The sequence below is a fragment of the Apis mellifera genome, linkage group LG12 (assembly GCF_003254395.2).
Source record: "Apis mellifera strain DH4 linkage group LG12, Amel_HAv3.1, whole genome shotgun sequence".
Lineage (NCBI taxonomy): Eukaryota > Metazoa > Arthropoda > Insecta > Hymenoptera > Apidae > Apis > Apis mellifera.
In genome coordinates this window covers 5705951-5727362 of record NC_037649.1, presented here as the reverse complement: position 1 = coordinate 5727362, position 21412 = coordinate 5705951, and the positions used below count along the sequence as shown (strand labels likewise).

The 21412-nt window shown below is 36.1% G+C and overlaps 1 protein-coding gene and 1 long non-coding RNA gene across 16 annotated transcripts in view; one reads left to right on the top strand and one right to left on the bottom strand.

Annotated features, from left to right (window-relative positions):
• The window catches only part of LOC102655123, a 46949-nt gene extending 45980 nt beyond the window's left edge, over positions 1-969 (bottom strand). For both annotated transcript variants that reach the window (XR_003305883.1, XR_003305884.1), the window contains exon 1: positions 501-969. This is a non-coding gene — a long non-coding RNA (uncharacterized LOC102655123). The remainder of the gene's footprint in view (positions 1-500) is intronic.
• Positions 1-21412, top strand: part of LOC724292 (disks large 1 tumor suppressor protein) — a 457694-nt gene that overhangs the window by 280685 nt on the left and 155597 nt on the right. The gene's annotated exons all lie outside the window — the stretch shown is intronic.

Below are 21412 nucleotides of genomic sequence, written 5' to 3'. Positions count from 1 at the left end.
TAAAAAACAAGAAAAGCATTTTTTTTAATTTTTCTTTAATGAAACGAAATATTCCTTATACACCAAAATGTACGCCATTGCACATTTTATTAGTTAATATCCCATTTACATGAACAAAATTTTAAGTAATAATCCGATTAATATAATTGGAAATATATTTTTGACGGAAAATAATACTGCATTAACTAATTATTCTACTTGCAAATTTGTAATATTTGATATATATTATTGATATACATTTTAACATAAATCGGAATGAGAAGAGACTTGTTTTATATATGAATTCGTCAATATATTCATAAATTAAAATCTAATTAATCTTTTTTCGCCCTCATAATGAAAATTAAACAAGTCTTATCGTCTTTGTCTTATTATTCTTCAATTTTCAGAAATCCTTTCGTAAAATACTTCGTTTCTCTTTCCAATAAACTAGTTTCTATCGAGATTCTGCACTTAAACCTCCGATATACGAAATTCACCGTATAAACAACAATACGTACCGATATACACACAAGTGGCAGTACAATATCGTTCCAAGTTTAAACTTGGACAGAGCGGAAAGAAAGCGCATGTCGAGAGCGAAAAAGAAAGGTAGGAAAACCGTCCTTTTAGAAGCCGTGGTGGTATCACTCGCTCTATCGACAGACTTTCGTATTGTTTTCGATTCTGTCGGGGCCATTCTTTTCCCAACAATATTTAATCTGTCCGGCCCGTTCCACGGTATAAATGAAAACTGCGGATAACCAAGAAAACACCCGGCACGTTTCTTATCTCGACCTAAATTACGACATCTCTGTTTCTTTGCCTGTCCACCCTGTCTACCCGCGATTTCTTTCCATCTCTCTCTCTCCCTTCTCGGTTTCTTTACGATCGATCGAACGCATTTAACGTGAACCTGTGAACAGAAACGTATATTTTGTTAGAATGGAATGGAAAAAATAAAAATTTTATGATTATTTTATAGGTGAAACGAATTTTAATCTTCCAGATTCTTCAGTGTGTAAAGAAAAATTAGAATGAAGGATTATATGAAAATTAATTTTTCAGTTGACACAAGCGCTTTGAACTTTCTACTCATTTTAATATTCTTTTCTATTTTTGGTATATTATTAATTATAATATTCTTTTTCTTTTAAAAATATATAAAATATATAATGTGTATTATACATATATTTATTTGCTTCGATTCTATAAGAATCGTTCCATATTTCTTTCATTTTTTCATCGTTTTAAAATATTTTCCAAATTTAATATTCCAATTCTTTATGAATTATATGCACTTGTGCAGTTTTAATTAATGCATTACAGTTGATATTCTATCGTCTTATCTCAAATTCTTGTGTACTTGAATTATATTCGGCAATACATCCCCAATTTTCATTATTAGATTTATGCGTTAATTTAGCATCAATATTAACAATAATATTGACAAATTTACTTGTACGTGTGTCAAAAATATTTGTCGCATCTGTGCGCATGAAAGTTTACGAGAGGGTTGGAGAATCGCTTCCAAAACCTTGATCTAAATTAGTCGATCGTCTGGCAAATGTCCATTTCTTCGGCAAAAATACGGTATAAATCTTACTCTCGCACCCTCGAGTTCTCCATTGAATTTTGTAGTCAATCTCATAACTGGTTATCGCGATTCCAATATTCTAAAATTGTAGGAGTACGAGAAGACGAAAGGAAGGATATTAAAAATAAGAATTCCGTCGGTCATTGGAAATCAAAGATCTCCCCCTCCCTTCCCCCTTTCCCTCCTCTCCTATCACGATGAACTTTTCGACGAATAAACACTGCGATATTATTTGAATAATTTTTTTATTTATACTTATTGTTATTTGATTTCATTACTATTATTAAACTACTATCCATCCCTATATTAATAATAATAAATAAATCGTTTGAATAATTTATTCTTGAAATAATATTTTAGAATTTACTACTACCATATTTATCTCGAAATATAGAATTAATTTATTCAATTCAATTAAGGAATATTTAATTTCACGATAAGAATGATTAAAAATTAGAAGATACAATAATACGTGCATACGCACACGATGGATATCGAGAATTTATTCAATCAGCTATGCGTATCCCATTTTCGAAAAGGGATTGGGCGTTTAATTCAATGATAAAATAGCCGAATATTCCTATAATGGTGAAAATATTTGATCGGCACTTAATAATAAACCATCGAATTGATAACCCATTATTAGATATATACGATACGCGTTATTAGTTGTGCTAGCTCGACTCGCATAGTCCACCCAATATTTCCTCCGATTTTTACTCATTAATCGGATCCATGGGATTAAGTAAATTTGGAATACCGATGTTATAATAGCCGGACCACCCGTATTACCCGCAGAGGAGGATCCTGTGTTTCATCAGAACAGGGCGGTATATGCTAATCGATTTCCACCAGATAAATCTATTAACCGTTTGTACCGGTGTTTGAAAATATTGATTTATCCATATATGTGTGTGCGTATGTATGTATAGTTAATGAACACTGATCAATTTAACCCGACCGATTTTGCACTTGAAATCCTCCATGTAGAGATTCTACTTCGTGCAAAGTATCTTCTAACACGCTTGTGAATTAAAAATTCCTTTCCTCTTTTAAACGTGATATCATTGGATATCGTCTTGAAAACTTTCTCTTCTATTTCACTTTTTAATATTTCGCCTTAATATTTTTATTTTAATATTTTTATACACGCTGTTGGCACACGTTTATCTTAACGCGACGATTCTATTTTGTTTTAATGTCGCATATTTTAATACCGTCATGTATTTGTACATGACTATAATATAAAAATATATATATGGTGGTATTGCAACTCCATTGTATTTGCTTGTAACTTTTTATTCAACGCGATGACCAGATATATATATTTCTATTTTGTTTCGTATCTCGTAAAAGGCCAACGCAAAAATACAAAATAAAAATATCATCGCACAGGTATTATATTATATTTTTCCTTTATATATTCCTGTATTTGTTTAATTTATTTTTAACTTCCTTCCTTCTTTTTTTTTTGTTGATTTGCCAATTTCGCGTTTTCCTTTATTTCATTTATAATTGGTTGAAAAAAAAATTACATTCCTCGAAAACGAACAATTTAAATTTTGAAATAACGTTTCGAAAAACCTGAAATTTTTATATTTCGCGTTTCTCCAACGGTTAAATTCGTCGAAGAAAAGAAATGGAAGAAACAACAACAAATTCCAATTAACAAAGTTGAAACGAATCTTCAGCCTCGGATATGAAACGAGTAATTTAAATATGAGATTAAATACGTAATTGCTACGAAATTTATTTCATCTGAAATTTCACGAAAAGATGTACGCTGTTTTCGCGCCAAATTCTCGAAAAGATCTCGAGAGCTTTGATCTTTTCGAAGTGCACTCCAATAGTACACCAAAGACCATAGGAATTTTTCGTTTCCATTCACATCTCGTTTCGCGCGAGGACGAGGCAAATCGGCTGATAATGCACAGTGCATTTTCCTCGGGTGGCAAAGAGAGGCGTTTTCCTCGTGCAGTCATCAAGGCAAACTCGCAGTCCTTGAGTGCACGGAGGTAAAGAGTTCTGTCTTGAAAGAAACCGCAGTCGACGAAAGGGTTTCGATGTTAACAGCTTTGCGAATACAAAAAAAGGAGGAGAGAAGAGGGATAAAATGGGGAGAAGAAAGAATTTTTGAACGATTCGTAACCTATGGATACAACCCAGTGCAAAGTAGGAAATTTTCGAAATAGACAAATTTAGTATAAATAATATTTGGCCTTCGTTTCAAGATCCAAAAATCAGCTGGATTATAATAAGAAATGGAAAATGATAGAAATTAGTAAGAAATTTGAAACAAATAAAAAGATAGATACATATAATGTAATGCAATGTAAAAAATAATTATGATACTTCCAAGATCAAATATCCCCAAATTATTGAAATTATTCCATTATGCACAAGAATGCATAAGAATAGTATTATAAAATACATAAGATACATAATGTTATTAAATTATATCTTCTTATTTGTCTGTGAGAGTTTTAAAGAGATGGAACCATCGTGTTATATACATAAAACGTTCTGCTCTGAGCATTCTCTTACTTGCTCGAGCAAATCGTAAGGAGACGGTGAAAAGCCTGCGTGAAAGTTAGATGGAGCGTTTCACGCACTATATCACGGGTAATGGCAAGTGGGGAATAACGAAGAATCCTTAAGGGATGAAAGTCTAGAAAGCAGAGGCGGAGTAAACTCGCAGCGTTTGATGGAGGGCAATCTGAGTTATCCAGTGCTGGCTTCTTCCTTCACTTATCATCCATCTTCTTCGAACACCTTAAAGTTTTTCTATTTTAACTGAAATTGTAACCATCTTCTCCCTTTGCATCGCCAATCTTTCGCATTATTTTAAACGTCGCGAATCCTTTCTCCTTTCTCCTCATTTTAACTTGTATATTTTAATTAATGTAAAATTATAATATAACCGTTCTCGATACCAAGATTCTTCTTTTGTGTATTTTCGAATAGTAATAAAAAAAATTGTAATTTTCGATAAGAAGGTATCAAGACGCGTTACTTTTCCTTTTTTCATAACTTTTCGAATAATTTCTCCTATATACTTTTTGCCTCACGCCAACGTCAAAAGGATTCTCATAGCGGAATGAGCAAAGCGGGATTCTCTCCCTGTCGTTTTTTCCAACCACGATAAATGAGCATACAAAAGGCCAGTGGTTGAGGTTAAAAAGTGTGTATGAATTCAACATTTGTTCCCTGAATACCTCTTTTATCTCTGGATTCGCTTTTCCAAGTAATTATTTTTTACACCGTTTTCCCTTTTCTCATTTTTGCAAATAGTATACTTTAATGCACCGCGCCCTCCTCGTTTAACTATAAATGCGAGAATTTTCAAATATTATATATCGCGTTATACTCGAATGGGAAAACATTTGTGCGAATCAAATATGTTCTTTATGAATCGTGTTCAATCGATTTAAATTTCGTTTCTATCTGTTTTCTTCCGTACGATCTGTCGTATAATAATCCACTGGCAGAAATCTCGACAATGTTCTTCTCATCTAATTTGCAACTTAATAATTCAAATATATAATTTTAATATTAATATTCTATTAGTGAAAGAAAAAAGAAAAAAATATCTCGTTTAAGTTTGAATCTACTTAAAACCGATTCTTTTCTGAAGTGATTCCAAACTTTGCAGCAAGATTCAATGTTACTCGCAATATAATTTATTTAGTACAGTCTTAATAATCACTGTTCGATAATTTAACATCGAAAGTCAATATTCTCAAAGCATAATGGAAAAGTGTGCAGCGTCTATCGAGTGCATCATCTTTATGATACACCCAAGCTCCTTACACTTTGACGTTTTTCACCAATATTTTTTACGCTCTGTCAAACAAAGGCAAAGCCAGCGGATTATTTTCCCAACATCTTTCTTCAACATCGTCTAGATACAAGAAGATGAACTCGGAAGTTATTTGGACACTCAATCTTTTGTATTTTTTTTATCATCTACTATTCCTACTCCACCATTCTATTTTCTCTTTTCACTTCCATTTTCGTTTTCTTTTTTAGAAAATTACTTAAATGATTAAGTAATTTTGCCCTGACACGAACGTCTCTTTTGAATTTTAATACGAGACGATTAGATCAATCCGCTCGTGTGCTTTCATATTAAAATTAAATTTTTCACGACGAAGAAAATTATTTAATGACCGATCAAAGTACTATGTTATTAAGTTAAGAAGAATCCTATGTTCAATGTGATCATTAGATTTAATGCCTATCTGATATATTTCAGCAAATCGTGTATATATATTTGATTCGGATATATTGTAACAACATTGTTATTCTTTCGTATTTTATCGAGAATTGTTTCACATTTATTAATATTATATTCGTATTATTTATATTAAATTACGGACCAATTAATCGATCTCTCTGTTTTCAATTCAACGATGAAAAAAATAGAATACAGGCATTTTATTGAAACGTAACGAAATACATTTCGTTCCTTATTGCGCATATATTAAAAAACGCATGACACGAATGTTCCTGTTTCCATCGGTTTTATCAATGAACGATAACGATGCAATGCAATTATTGGTTTAATTTAGTTTCTGCCTGTTACTCATAATTTACAGGTTTATATCAGCAATAAATGTGGTCTTTCAATTTTACGATTCGTACGATGGTTCCGTAAATAGCAAAAAAAGAAAAAACGGCAAGTAAACGCGTCCGAAATTATTATCATCCTTAAAAAAAAAACTAATTAGAAGAACGTCATTATTTCCATATTTCCACTTCTTTCAAAAACATAATTAAAAGTCACTATCAAAAAAAATTACCTTCAATTTTTATAACACCCTGAAAATAAATCGAAATATCTGTCTGCCTAATGCTCGAACAAAAAAGTATTAATTGATTTTCCTTCGTATGAATAAAAACTTGATGTAAGAAACTTTCTTTCTCGTTGTTCAATTTATCGAAATACAATATCCCTTTATCTACGACAAAGAAAATTCAACCGATAACATATTCTCCAACAGTGGAAAACAATTCTCCGCAATCAGGATGGAGAAACATCGAATTATCCCCTCGTCCAAGCCTTAATCTCAGTCCAAGCGAGAAGCAGAGATGATCTCTCTCAAATATTCATCGACGTGGTAATATCCGTCTCCCTCTCCTCTCTGTCAGAGGACTGTCGTCGTCGTCGTCGTCGTCGCGGAACGAGCCCCGAGAGGGATGATTTTTCCCATAGTGGGCATCAAGTTGTTTGGAAACGAAAGGAGGATGAAGAAGCCGGAGTTGCGCCGGAGATACGTCTGGCTGCCTGTGGCGAACGTGCACGGGGGTGTGGGTGGCCGTGTGGGGGTAGATCTTGCGCCGTCCAACCCAGCTGGCAGCATCCCTCGGCACCCCATGGCCCGCCGAGCGAAAGCGCTGCCAGTCATTCGCGCGGATCCAAACACGCGGGATCTGTTCCTCCTCTCCACGGAGGAGGCCGCCTTTGTCCGCAGTTTTTTTTCGTGGTCCCGCGTGAAACCCCGTTGATCAATTATCGGTTACAATCAATCGAATCAATCCTTTTCCTCCACCCAGTGGAAGCGGTTCGAGGAATTTCTTCCTCGTTCCAGGGGATGAAATAAATCCCGGGAGACGTTTCGTCGCTGCGAAATTCATAAGAAATTGTAATACATCTGTCGAGTAGAGTAGAGAGGGATAAGAAGGTTGATTATTATTATTATTATTCCTTTTTAACGAATAGAAGAATTCTTGAAACTTTCTTTCGATTGTTCTGAGCTTTCTTTCTCGATTCTCCTTTGCTATTTTTATTTACGTATATAAGGGAAATCGAGTCGTTATTTGCAGGGAAGATTGGATTGGTTGTTGAACGGTGATTTGTGAAAATGGATAGGTGTTAATGGGGATGGTTATGTACGGTTTTGATTTGAGAAAGTGATGTAGGAAACGGAGAGGGAATAGTGGATGGGGAATGTCGCGCGGATAATGCGTCACGATTATGCAGAGGTGGAGCGCGGCCGGGTCTCGCTGCACATTGAATCCCGATTCCAAGGTCACAAATTCTGTCTAAACTATCCCTTCGCTCACGGGACTCACGTGGTGTGGTTGCAGTTCGCGTGTTTCCCCGGTGTCGTTTTCTTTCTCTTTTTGAAAATTAAAATTACCTCGCGACACGTATAATTTTACAAATTATTCGTCGATAAATTTTAATTACTTTACATTTTCTAGATCCTCTTTACGATCTGTGAAATACTATTACGATAATATTTGTGTATATACAAATTTCATACTCGACGATTACGACGTATATTTATTGGCCAAAGTATTTAACTTTAAAGATTTTCTCATTCCTTCCCCCCTTTCCTCGTGAAATGCAATTTATCCGCGATAAAGCAATTTTATTTAAGAATTACGTTAATAAAGAAAGTTCGAGTTGAAAAATTCTTCCGTTCAAATGAAATTGTTCGTTGTAAAATTTTTAATTTTGAAGTATTCCCAGTGAGAAGCACGACGAAACGTCTCGTATCGAGAGGGGACAGGTGTGTCATAGAAGTGAGAGAGAAAAAGAGAGGCAAAACATCGAAGATCTAAAGAGAAGTGGAGGAGGACGACGATACTGTTGTATGGTGTGTTGTCATAGTGAAAAATAATCGGTTAGCAACCTGGAGTGCCAATGCGGATCACGTGTGCCGCCCGTCTTCATGGGGATGGGCTTTAACGATAAGAAGCTGAGGAGATTACGAAGATTGCGGCTATTTGGCCGCGCCAAAGTTTACCTCACGGTCCGCTGGCCACAGCTGGTGGGTGCTTAGAGCAATCGCATGTGCATTTTCCTTCCTGTTTTTCCGATAATTTAGAGGCGCAAGAAAAGGGTTAAATCCCTTTCGCTTCGCGAGAAGATTATAATTAAGATATAATTTTAAGCACTTAGCTCGATATCATCGATGCGGGCACACTTTGCGATACTTGATGAATCCGATTATTTTGGGTTGGTGGAAAAATTATATATTAATTTTAATGCTTTGGGCGATGATCTTTCAGATTTACGAAATGAAAATTGAAAAAATATTCGTATGTATTCGATTTGAAAAAGGTACGAACGATAAATATTTACTGTATTCTTTAAATAAATATTGCAAATGTAAATATTGCAAACCATACGTATATTGGTTTATCAAATTTTCTGATCGAATTTCAAATTGCAAGATATATTTCGATCCGAAGGATCATTGTCAAACAAATTTTTGACGTTCGTTTAAATAATAATTTTAAAACTGGATACTACGTATCACCGACCCAATAATATCTTTATTTATGAAAATTAAAAGTTTATTTTTCATTTTAATATATACATATTAAATGCATGAATAATTAGTTTACATCTCTCCAATTTCGAAACGGATAGAGATGGAAAAATAATCCAATTTTATTTGCATTCTTGCGAGGTGCATTAAGAAACGTGATCCAAAAGAAAATCTTAATTATACGTGACGATTATTAGGGGATGAAAATTCGCATCCGAGCTGTACAGCCATTCCATTCGAAACGCGGATCACGTAGAATGCGTTGATTTCCGGCTGGAATAAGCATCGAGAATAACAGCCTGCGAAAAGTGAGATAATGGAAACATTTCTGGAGAAGCTTATTTTGCATTTCGCCTTTCTTGTTAATAACAATTTCAATTGTCAAAATAACTCTATTATTTCTTCGAAATATTATTATTGTTTTTGTTTTACAAAATCAACGTTTCATTCAATCTTGGTTGTTTTTTGAATCTGTGGTTCTTGTTGAATTATCTCGACGAAATTCAAGAAATATAACGAGTTTCTTATCAACGATCACGATTAAAATTCTATATCGCTGTAATTGTTCTGGCATCTCGAATAATTTTTTTCTCTCCTCGAGGTTATACACCTTCTTTTAATTTACAATTTTTTTGAATAACATTTATATAATATATTTAAAGGAGGGAAAAATTTTATCATCGATGTTCTTGAATTTCTCCATCGATGTACAAACAAGAAGTCCTGCAATCGAAATTCAAATGTTTTCGAGAGTAAGAACTTTGAAGAAATTTTTCACTCATTTTTTTCTTCCATGATTCTCATTTTTGTATGGTTTGCAAAGATATTATTATTATTTTTATTTTTCCAGCATCCTCGATCGCGAAAAAAATGTTGTCGATGTCGCTTGTAATAATGTTTGATATCGTGTGGCTTATTTTTGCTCCGTCGACTCCATTAATAGACGCAATTAAAATTCCCTTCGCGCTCAGACAATTTTCCAGCCGAGGAAACCTCGGTCCCTCGCTTCTGTTTATTTTTACCACGCCTGAATGCTCGGTAAATATTCTTGTAATTTTTACCGATTATTACTGATTCTTCACTTTTTCCATATTTATCGTGTATCGTCATATTAAATAAAGCGAACAATAAACAATCTTTTATGAATTCGTAGGGAAAAAAAAAAACTAAACTAAAAAAAGATATTTGAAATTTCGAAAATTTTATAATTACACACAATTCTATTTCCCCTTCGTTCATTTATGATCAAAAAATCGATTCAAATTTCCAAAATTCACGCGAAATGTATAATTGCACGACGAATTTGAAAATTCTTCTCACAACTTTCACTTCAGTTTGAAAGATCGAGATTTATAAAGTTTCAATTACGTTTCAATAATTGTAAAGAGTTCAAGCAATTCTATTACTACACGTTGACATTTTCACGTGCGCACAAACGACGACCACGACGAGAGACGAGGCCATGCCAACGGTTTATCTCGAATTTATTTTCCTTCTCCCCCGGTATAATGCGAGGCGCAGACTTGTGAGTGACGGCAATTTCGGTGGCCTTTCGCTCTCGTCTTCTTAATCCGATTTAAGCAACGTCAGACACTGTAGACACGACTCCTCGCGTGTGTAATTTTCATGGCAAAGTACACACACACACAGCTCACACCACGGGTGGAAAATCTGCCGATCCGACTACTGGCCAACGTCGGGAATGCAGGGTATTTCCGTCGCGTGTATCCCGAACGCGTCTCGCCCCCTGTTCCATTTCGACCGGATGTCCGGGATGTGTCGAGTTCTTGCACCACCGTCTATGAATATCTTTCGAATCATCACGCGGAATTGTTCGAACGTGCGACATTGACGTCCCATTGACGAGATGTATTCGATGGTATTTCGAAAGAAGTATTACTTGTGGTATCGTCATTTTTTACTGATGATGATATTCTTGAATTGTTGAAAACGGCACGTATCACGTTACTTGTGATACGAAGGATTAAGAATTAGAAAAATAATTTTTCTTACTCAATGGATTTGTATATTTTGGAGAAAAGGGGAGTTGTTGATTATATCGATTTAAAAAAAATAAAATTTCGACGATTAATTCCCATCTTCTTTTTATCTTGCTAAAAATTTATCCAACTTATTATTCGATGAAGAGATCCTTTTAATAAACTCCCCTGTTTCGCTCCATCTTTCATTTCATTAATGCCAAAGTTGCAAGATTTCATTTTTATTCATCTCTCCCCCCCTTCGCCCTCTAATTTAATTGATCAATTAAAAAGTAATAAGATCACGGAATCAATTATCTTAGTTGGTTCGGACGGCTTGGTTGAAGGCTTGATTTACGAGCAACAACAACGTTGCAAAAAAATAACACGGGGCTCGAGGGAGGCTATACATCTAATCCAATATGGCGCGCGCGGGGGCTGTCCGAATCAATTCCTTAATAGAGAACGGGATGAAAAATTCAGGATTTCATTTCTGTGAAACACACACACACGACGGATTCTTCTTCCCGCGTTAACAAGAATCGGCGCACGGCTTCGAGATATACCTGTGTGTTCGTCGAATTTATTCAACGCAAACGATATAACGTAACGACAGCACGTACGCCCAACAAATTTCAACGGCGTCACGTTTTTACTCTTTTACGCGCGTATGGATCTCCTCCGTGTAACAGAGGCCCGCCATTTTCTGACCTGACCTTTTCCGCCAGGAAAACTGAATTTCCTCGCGTGTATGTGTATGTGAGTGCGTGACCGTTAAAATATTCCACCCCTTGGAAAAAAAACTTCCCTGTTTAATTCGTCATCGATGTCTCTTTTCCAGGATTGATGGAAACGTTGGAAGCATTACTCATTGATGAATAAAACTATCGACGAAATTGAAAAGAATGGATAAAAGTGAAACGAAACTTTCGACGATATTATTCTCGTTCCTTTTCTTTTTTAAATTAACATTTCACAACGTGAAACAAATGGAAAGATTTTCTTCAAGAAGAATGTTTCTATATTCCTTTGACGAGGATATCGTGACACGCTCGAATGAGACGCCTCGAATAAAACTGAGAGCCACTTTTAATCTAATTAAGCTGCGTAATTTATGGACGGGTGTGGAACGCGTGGAATTTCATTAAAGCGGTTCTTCCGGCACACGGGGCGATGAATGAAGTCGAGTTCTTTGATAGAATTTAGGTTTCAAAGTTACGACGCGCGACCCTTAGGCACGAGAAAAATTGACAGTATTGGGAATAAAAAAAAAAAAAGAAAGAGAAGAGAAGAGAAATAAAAACGGGTGACAGACTGGGTTCGACGTTGTCGAGTAATCCGAAATGAAAATCCTCCCGTCGTTTCTATTTTTCGTCTCCTTCGTCTCATTCAAATGTAAAACTGGCGCGTATCCCGTCAAGACGTTCAAATATTTCTTGATGTATTTCCGACCCGATACACCACAATCAAGTAGAGATTCCTTTTCCTCCTCCGACGGGAATATAAAATGCCCTCCCTCCAACTTGACGGATCGAGTCGTAAAAATTTCCGTGCAAAACTTACGTTCTTTTTTTTCTCTCTCTCTCTCTCTCCTTTTTCTCTTTTTTTTCCTTATCAAAGAAGAAAAAATAGGGGGATGCAGAAATTTAAGTTTTTATCACTCGACTTTTCGCCATCAACCTTCGCATATTCCTTAGACTGCAAGCTTTTTTAAAGTATGAAATATATGTATATATAACATTATGGATTCTTTGAAAAAATTATATTAATTTATTTTATTATCAGATTCTTTATTATCAGAAGCGTAGAATCGTTTTCGCAATCAAAATATCAAAAATCGCACGTTCGAATTTTCGTGGCCGCAATTCGTTGACCAATTATCTCGTGCGCTCCATGTTTCTTTCACGTTCTCATTTGCCCATCGACATGGAAGAAACCGCGGTTCGAAAATTCGTTTCAATTCCGCGCCGCGAAATGGCTTGTGTCCGTGAAATTACGAAAAAGTAGATGGATCCAACAACGTTATCGTTTCTCGTCTGTTGACTTTCGTGCTCGAATAGGTACGAAAAGTATATGGAAATAAACGCAACCGAAGGCTTCTTACAGTTCGAAGAAATATTACACGACCCATTGAACGTTATTCCCTAATTCTATTGTCCGAACAATTCGCGTACGAAGTATCTTTTAAAAATTTTTCTACAAATTTAGCAAAGATTGCTACCCCTATTGCGAATAAAAAAATTTCTCTGCAAACGCACGACGAGGAAAGAGAATCGAATTGAATTAAAATTCATGTATTCTTCGTTTCTTGATGTTGTCGTTATTTATCAAAATAACTCGATAAAATTTATTTTAATCCTAATCTTAAAATATTACATGCACACATATATATTATAAACGTTCGAATATCTCTTGAAATATTACGTATCGTTAATCGATACGAATTTTTTCGCAACTTGTTCGAGGATCAGAACCCTGAAGCTGGATGCTCGAAAGACGAGGGTGAAGCGAGAGAAGATACTCCGCCCTACGAGCAACAGCTTAACCTCATTATAATGGATCTCATTACTTTTATCGCCTGGACATATATCTGGCCGAACTCGAAATTGCCTCCCGCTTCTTTCCCGCTACTACTTCTTCTATCCCGAGTTCACCCCGGCAATCTACATGCAAAAATCCTGGCCGGCTCGCGTCATCTTCCATCCCCAGACACCAGACCGGACTCTTTTAATTTCTCTCTTCGAGATTACTATACGCGAACACTATTAGACCGTGCATGTATAAAAGAAATGGATATCTTATTACTTGCAAACCTGCTCGATTCTTCTCAAATATTCTTCGATATTTGTCTCCCTTATTCTCTTCCATTTCTTCCATCTCAATCATCTACGTTATATAATTGATTTAAAAGAAAAGTTAATAAAATTCGATAATCGAAATAAAATATTCTCTGTTCGGAAAGATATGAAGAACAGAGGATGCGTCTTCGTTCGTAATCTATCAAAACGATCGATAATCGTTAATGAAACGCTGAATTTTTTACGCGTCGTTAAGTAGGAGGAGGATGAATACACGTGAAATATTCGGTGACCCGTATAATGGCTCGATTTGCGGAATTGTAAAATTATATTTGTATGGCTCTCTCGATATGCGAGGCCGTTGTGAAATTACGTATATCCGGGCAATGCGAAAAGCGTGTTATCGCGCGTATTCAATCGTGCATTTTTCCTTGTATAAAATTATATTCAATTTGCCACAAGGATCAAACGAGCGCATTTCTTGGAAAAATTTGGCAAAATTTATTATTCCTTCTTCTTCTTCTTCTTAAATTTTGAAAAATAGTCAAGTTGTAATACGATTGATTGAAAACAGCATGCCACAAGCTATCACGTATCGCGTGATTAGTTGTAACGTAAAGCTAGGTCTTGATTAAAGCATTTTTAGCATAACAATGTCGTAGCCTGTTTGGACCAGCTGTGCTCATCGTCGTAAATATTTTTAATAAACGGAGATAATTATAAAAATTCGAGGAAGAATTTGGCTCAATTCAAACTCTGCTGAATTCTTTACATATTTAAATATTAAAAATGCACGGAGGACCCTTGACTTCTTTCATGTGAATCATGTCGGCCAAATTGAATTGCATTCGTCTAAATAAAGCGAAGCACAGAAAATGCTTGGAAAGGAGCACGATCGTCACGCCACGACTTCTTCACTTCCGGGATGGAAGTTGTATTGGCCGGCTAAAGAAAACCATTTCTGTGTCTCGTTATTGATGCTTTAACCTGCAGTACGCGCACGATATACCGTGCTTATACCGGATACGGATTCGTGCACGAAACGAGGAAGAATCCTTGGGAAAAGCGTTTAGCCCGGAAAGATCGAAGTTTAGTTCGGTATCAGACGGTTCGAAGTAATGCCATTCGAATGGCCTTGCAATCATTTTCATACCTGAAATATATAAATAGTATTATTTCAAAGGCATCACTTTAACCGTTTTATTAAAGGGAAAGATTCGATTCGTGAAAAATTTATGAATAACTAAAATATTGAATATAAAATCTGTATAAAGTTTTATCCAGATTTCTATGAATTTGTTATATAAATTTAGCTTATAAATAAATAAACGAAATAGATATCTGTTGTTGCTCGATCTCGATCAATATTCGCTTCATATTTTCATTCAATATTTTTATTCAAAAACTTATAACTCTTCAAAGTTTATATAAATTGTTCCAATCTTTTTTTCAATCTTACTCATTTTCGTAATAAATATTTCCTTGCAATGTCTTCTTTTTGTCTTTTTATTTCTTAAATGAAAACTCGATCACGATTGAGCAACGGCCATTGATAAATTGGAACCGTTTGACGAGATTCGACAAAACACGGAACGATGAATGGCTAGGGGCATTATTGTCCGCAATTTGGACGTGACGTTAATATCCGAACTCGCAACACGCGCGTTTGGTAACACGTCCATCTGCGAAACAACGGATGGAGATGTAACGCGGCTGACAATCGATTTGGAAATGAGCCCCCGCCGTGTATCCATCCTTCTCCCCGACGCACACCGTTGTTGCAAACCATTGTTTTATCCAGTTACAACCAAAGTAACAACATTTTGATCGTTACGAGAATTCGTTCGTTCGTTATCGATATCGCGAAATCGTGTCGGGATGAAAATTTATCCACCCTCCTTTTCGTTGTTGGTCGCCGATATAAATCATTGATTATTGTCGGAGATTATCCTTTTTTTTTTTCTTTCTCATGCAAGAAGATTAACTTTCATTGAAATATATCGTATAATCCGACAATTGTAATTTTATCTGTCTGACGCGCGACAATCGAGCATCTTGCAGAGAAAGAGGAAAGGAAATTACTTTCAAAATTTATTGCTTCGAAAAGATATATGTATATTTTTTTCATATAGCAATTGATGGTTATTTCAATTTTTCGACTAATCTAGACTCGAATCTAGAGATATAATTTATATATGAAATAACGCAAACGCGAATAACTCTTCGCGCGAGTTCCATGCAAATCGATGATATAATAGACCAAACATGAGGAAAATTCATTCCCGTTTATCCGAAAATCCGTATTAGAGTATTAAACGAATGGCAATATTTCTCCATCGACGCGATACGAATTCATGCTGAATTGGACGCCTCATCCGGTATTGATTAATCGCGAATCCACGAAGTGGATTAACGCGTTTCAAACCCTTGTCGACGATAGTTTATCTTTGATGCTTTCGCCATGCAGATCCACGCTGAATAATTTATTCGAAAATGATTCTCGCAGATCGTTTATCGCGAGATTATAGGGAGAAGGTACGAAAAAAAAAAAAAAAAAAAAAAAAAAGATTAGTGATTAAACTCCTCGTAAAATAGGATCGTCGTTTCGAATAAAAGAGGACACGTGATTATTTTATCCGTGCTATCTTTGAAAAGTGTGTTGCGAATTTTAATCATTCTTTTTACGACGCGGTGATATCGTTTAATTTTACAATGTAGTGAAAATTTTAATCCATAATATGATAAAAAAAAAAAAAATGTAAAATATAATCGATCACTACAGTTTTTAATCTGCCGTATAATATATCGTGGGATATTGAAACGATTTTCCATCGTCGGGTGCGAAAAAGTTTTTACTTTGAAATAAATCGTTTGAAAATTCGAAAAGCTTACGCTTCTTTCGTTTTTCGATAAAATTTCGTATAAATATTTGTTTTAACGATATTAAAAAAAATAACAATGGGGGAAACAATGCAGAAAGAGAAGACGAACTTGTAAGACTCGACTCGTAAGAAATTAATTCCATTCAACGAAGGATACAACGCGTTTGACGGCCGCAGATGTCGGTTAATTCTAGTAATGAAAATTTTAATGCGTCGCTCAATTGCGACTGAGCTTCATAATTTATGAGCTATGTCACGCGCCACGGTGCAGACGAGATATACATTAAATCATTAAGCACGATAACGTTTCGGATGAAATGAATTTCAGACGTGAACAGGCTCGACACGTAACACCACCCATACGTGTGGCTTAATTGAAAATTCATGCAAGAGAGGTGTTCGTTAATCGATATTTCCTTTCTTCCCTCCTTCCTTCCTTCTTTTCTTTCTTTCTTTCTTTCTTTCTTCCTTTTTTCGACATTCTGTCTAGGATCGATTTCTGATTACGTTTGGAATTTTTAATTAATATTCTTCCATCTTCTCGATATTTGAGAAATGAAAAATTCGATACAAATATAATATAATCATTCGACATGTAAAATTCCATTTTTGAAAGTGTCGAGCAACAAACAAAGGAACTCTCTTTGTAGAAAATCTAATTATATGCATAGAATATATTACATGGAATAAAATTATTGTAGATTCTACTGTAATTAAAATTAAAATATCAAAAAAGTAAACAAACGATTTTCAACGATACCTCATTATATAATTATCCGTTGTACGTAATTTTAAGAAAGAAACAAAAAAAAGACGAACCCAATAGTCTTTAATAATCCATTAAAACATTTCGAAATGTAACGCCATCAATTCGAAAAGGAAATAGACGATGCGGCGAGTCAGCGAAACCGCGTATTTACTCAACGAACGGAAGACTACGCGAAACATACGGCAAGTTCGTTAGCAATGCTTGTTTCCACGGTGTGGAATAAACGCTGCCTCCATTTACAGACGTGTGTTGCACGTGTTACAAGTTACGTTTTCAAATGTAAACTCATTTAAACATTTTACGCATCTTCGATCCTCCCCTAACTTTATCGATTAACCTTTGTTCGATTAAAATACTCCAACGTCGATGCGATTCGTGGCAACAACTTCGTAGGATCGATTCCATCCGACTTACAGAAATTCTTAACACAATTCTCCGTCCTAAAATGAACAAATTTGTCAGAGAACGAGGCGATACGAAGGATAAATGAAAATTATTATAATCCTTGATTTCTGTATTCCGCGCGTGACCAGAATATCCGCATCGAGGATGAAGATTCTCGTAAACTCTTTGAATACTTAAAAGAAGGCTTGCACAGGGTGGAAGGATTTGCGGGATTCTTGCGGAGTATCGAAAGACTTAAAGATGTCGAGAGTTGTATCGATGACCCAAGAGATTCCCAAGATCTTTCTCAATTTCTGACCCTCCACGCCTTTCGGCCACCTTTCAAATCACTTGAAATCTTCGCGGATCCTCCCTTCGGCTATCTCGCCCGCTTTTGTCATCGGTTAAAAAACTTTTTAACTTTCCTCTCTAATTCCTCGAAAAAGTCGATTTTCGACAATTTAATATCCCCCTCGGAAAATTTCATGTATTATAGATTTTAAAACTTGTGCTCAAAATTTCCGATCCTCTTGTCCAAAATCTTTGTCAAAATTCCAAAATGGAAATACAAAGCAACGATTTAAAAATCATTCGACGTATCTGAAACTGAAATGGACAATATTAGAGAGACGTCATAATAATTTTAAATAAGAAAGAAAAAAAAATCTCGTTTACACACGCTTTATAGTTATAACTAAAAAGCGAGCGATCTTTCGAGAGGCCTCCTCTGTGTCGAACGAGGTTGAAGGGAAAGGGCTCCTCGAATCGAGGATATTTCCCTGTCACGGTTAACGTAATTCAATCGCGGATGACTCGCCGTTTCGACTCCGGTCCTCGAATGCTGAAATATATCGGCGTGTATTCGAGTGGTCGAGCCGTTCCATTGTTCGGGCATGGAACGACGGCTGACATCGCATCGCTGCCGCCGCTAACACATCATTGCGACCCATGTCCCCGACACAACCGCTCGTAACGCGTTATATTACCGCCGCTTCCCTCGCCCTATTTAATTAGTTCCGCAACTCCGCGTTGGCCCAATCCCGCCCGATTAAACCGCCACTCGTTCAACCATCCTCTCCATACGGATTCCGCGGTTCCACGACTCTCAAAACGCGGACGGAGGAGAGTTATATAGGAATGTACATCGTGAGAGAGTTCGATCTATCTCGTGTCGTGTTGTTCCAAAGATGGAAGAACTGAAAGAATGAAAGATGGAATAATTAGAACGTTATTTTCTATGCTACAATCTCGTTTATATAAATTCGTTGATTGGCCAAAGTTTGATCGTTCAATTACGGGTTATCTCCCAAGTTTTAGTTGTTCAAACAACTATTCGATTATCTCGAGTTTGATTATTCGAACAACTGGTTATATTCTGGAATTGTATCGTGGATATTTAAAAATTGTTTATTAGCTTAATATCAAAATTTCCTCCAACTTTGAAATTAACGTGGCAGACTGGTGGCCATTAAATTCGATATTGCCAAGGGAATAGAGAAGGAAGAAGAATCAGAGATTAGATATCTGAATTATTAAGTTGATTCGACGATTGTCGAAACAATCGCGTGAGATAATTGAGAAGTTTTTGAAAAGGAACTTTGTCTCGATAATTCCTTGTGAAAAAAAAAATTGGTCGATCAAAGTAAAGCTTCGTTGAAGCTTTGAAGATATAAAACGATGAAGACCAAGTTAGCGAAAGTTTTAATAATAATAAAGCGCTTTTCTAGACTAGATTATGCGATTACTCGTGTTTGCGTCTCGACGGTGTGTCGTTATAATTGCCGCAACAGACACGGTTGAAGGATAATACTATTTAAACTAGCTTAATCGTATTAAACAGCAAGATCGCTGCTACATTTGCTATGCAAAACAAAACGCATGTAATAAATTCTCTCTTTTCAGACCGATTTAATAAGTATGAATGCATTAGTTGAACAACTATTCAAATAATTGCATCGCTTTATTCTAAAATATTATTTTCAAACAATTTTATATGGGAAATTATATTCGAAAATTTTCTCAAATTTGGAAGAAACAAACATCTTTGCACGGAATGATAAATAATGCCAAAGCGGATTAAGGAAAAGAAAATTGTAAAATTAACTCTCTCTTGTTTTAAACTAAATTAATAAGATTTAATAATTTTCATTTTCTCCTCCGATAATTTCACGATCGTTAATTATTCACAAAAATTATTCGCAATTATTACACCAAAATTGAACAAACCTGGAGTTTTACTGCAAATAGATATGTGGAGAAAAAAGTAGAAGAACGTTTCGTTACGAAAGAATCAGAATCGAAATAGCTGACACGGTCCTCGATAAGGTCGAAGATCAAAGATAATCAGGAACTATGACACTCTCGAAAATCGTCCTTGCCGCGACAGCAGAAAGGGGTATTTGCCTTTCGTCTCGTGCCGCTTCAAGCCCGAGAGAGGAGTCGAAAAAGAGGAGTCGGGGTTGAAAAGAGGGGGAAAGGTGGAGGGAGGGACGAGAGGCCGACCAAGGGCTGCCAAGTTTCCAAGTGTACTACTCGCGTCGACCTCGCTTCAAGCACCGATTTATCGGTCTCTGGAAATGTCTACGCATTGCAAATTCTTATTGGATTGTCGAATTTCTGCATTTCGTTTCAAGGGAACGCGATCTCCAGAAGTGGCTTAAAATATAAGGCAACGTAGGATCCCTTATGAAATTTTCACGATCAAATTTTAAATACGTGGAATTTATACGTCCATCGAATTTCACTCTTTTTACAAAGATTTACATTATTTAATTTGAAGGCGTGATTTATAACTCTAATTGGGGCCATCATTCGTTACATCATTACTCCCAATAGAGTATTTAATTTCGTGCAAAATTATCGCGAATACAAAACGATTTTTCGACGTACAATTTTATTACGATATTACGATTAATTTATTACGATATTAATTAAAATCGGATATCGCGAAATGAATATTTTTCGCAATTTTTCGCATTATGTAAATTTGCAACAAGGTTGAACGAAATGATCGTTTATGTAAAGCAACAGGGATATTGCTAAAGTATCGCATCCTCTTTCAACGTGATTGTAAAAACTCGCTCGACTTATGCAATCGATATTGCGCGAAATCACGCAAAGCGATTACGCAAGGCACGGAGAACATGCGAAACACGGAGAGGAGGATCGAGCCTGATTCCCAGGCCGATCTTGAAAAACGTCGTGCTTAACATACATAATCTCGACGCGATCCTCCCCTTAATTACGCCTTTCTGAACGGCTTTAAAAGAAAAATACTCGCCGCGGGATCCTCGTTAACTCGGGCGGATATCAAGAGTCATCAATTAATTGGACTTCCCCTCGTACACGAGAGAGCCTTTCTTCGCAAACGAGAAAAGGAACGAAGGTCACCGATTCACCACCCTCCTCCCCTCTCACCGTTCCGGATTTTCGTCGCGCAATTACATTAATTCGATCCCGGCCGCTCGTTCTTGACCCCGATTCCAGTTATTCGAGATATCCACCACCAAGGTTACGGGGACAAAGCACGACACGACCCACGCATCCTCTCCATCTTCCTTCTTTTTTTTCCTTCTTCTTCTTCTTCTTCGAACGCAATTCAATATCAATGCTCGGTTCGAATCCGTGGAATTGGAAAATACCGCAATGCGCTTAAAACAACCGACATCCGAATGTCGCCACGGGAATAAATTCCTTGCGTGGAACGATCGTTTGATCGATACGCTTCGGGGATCGCCACCC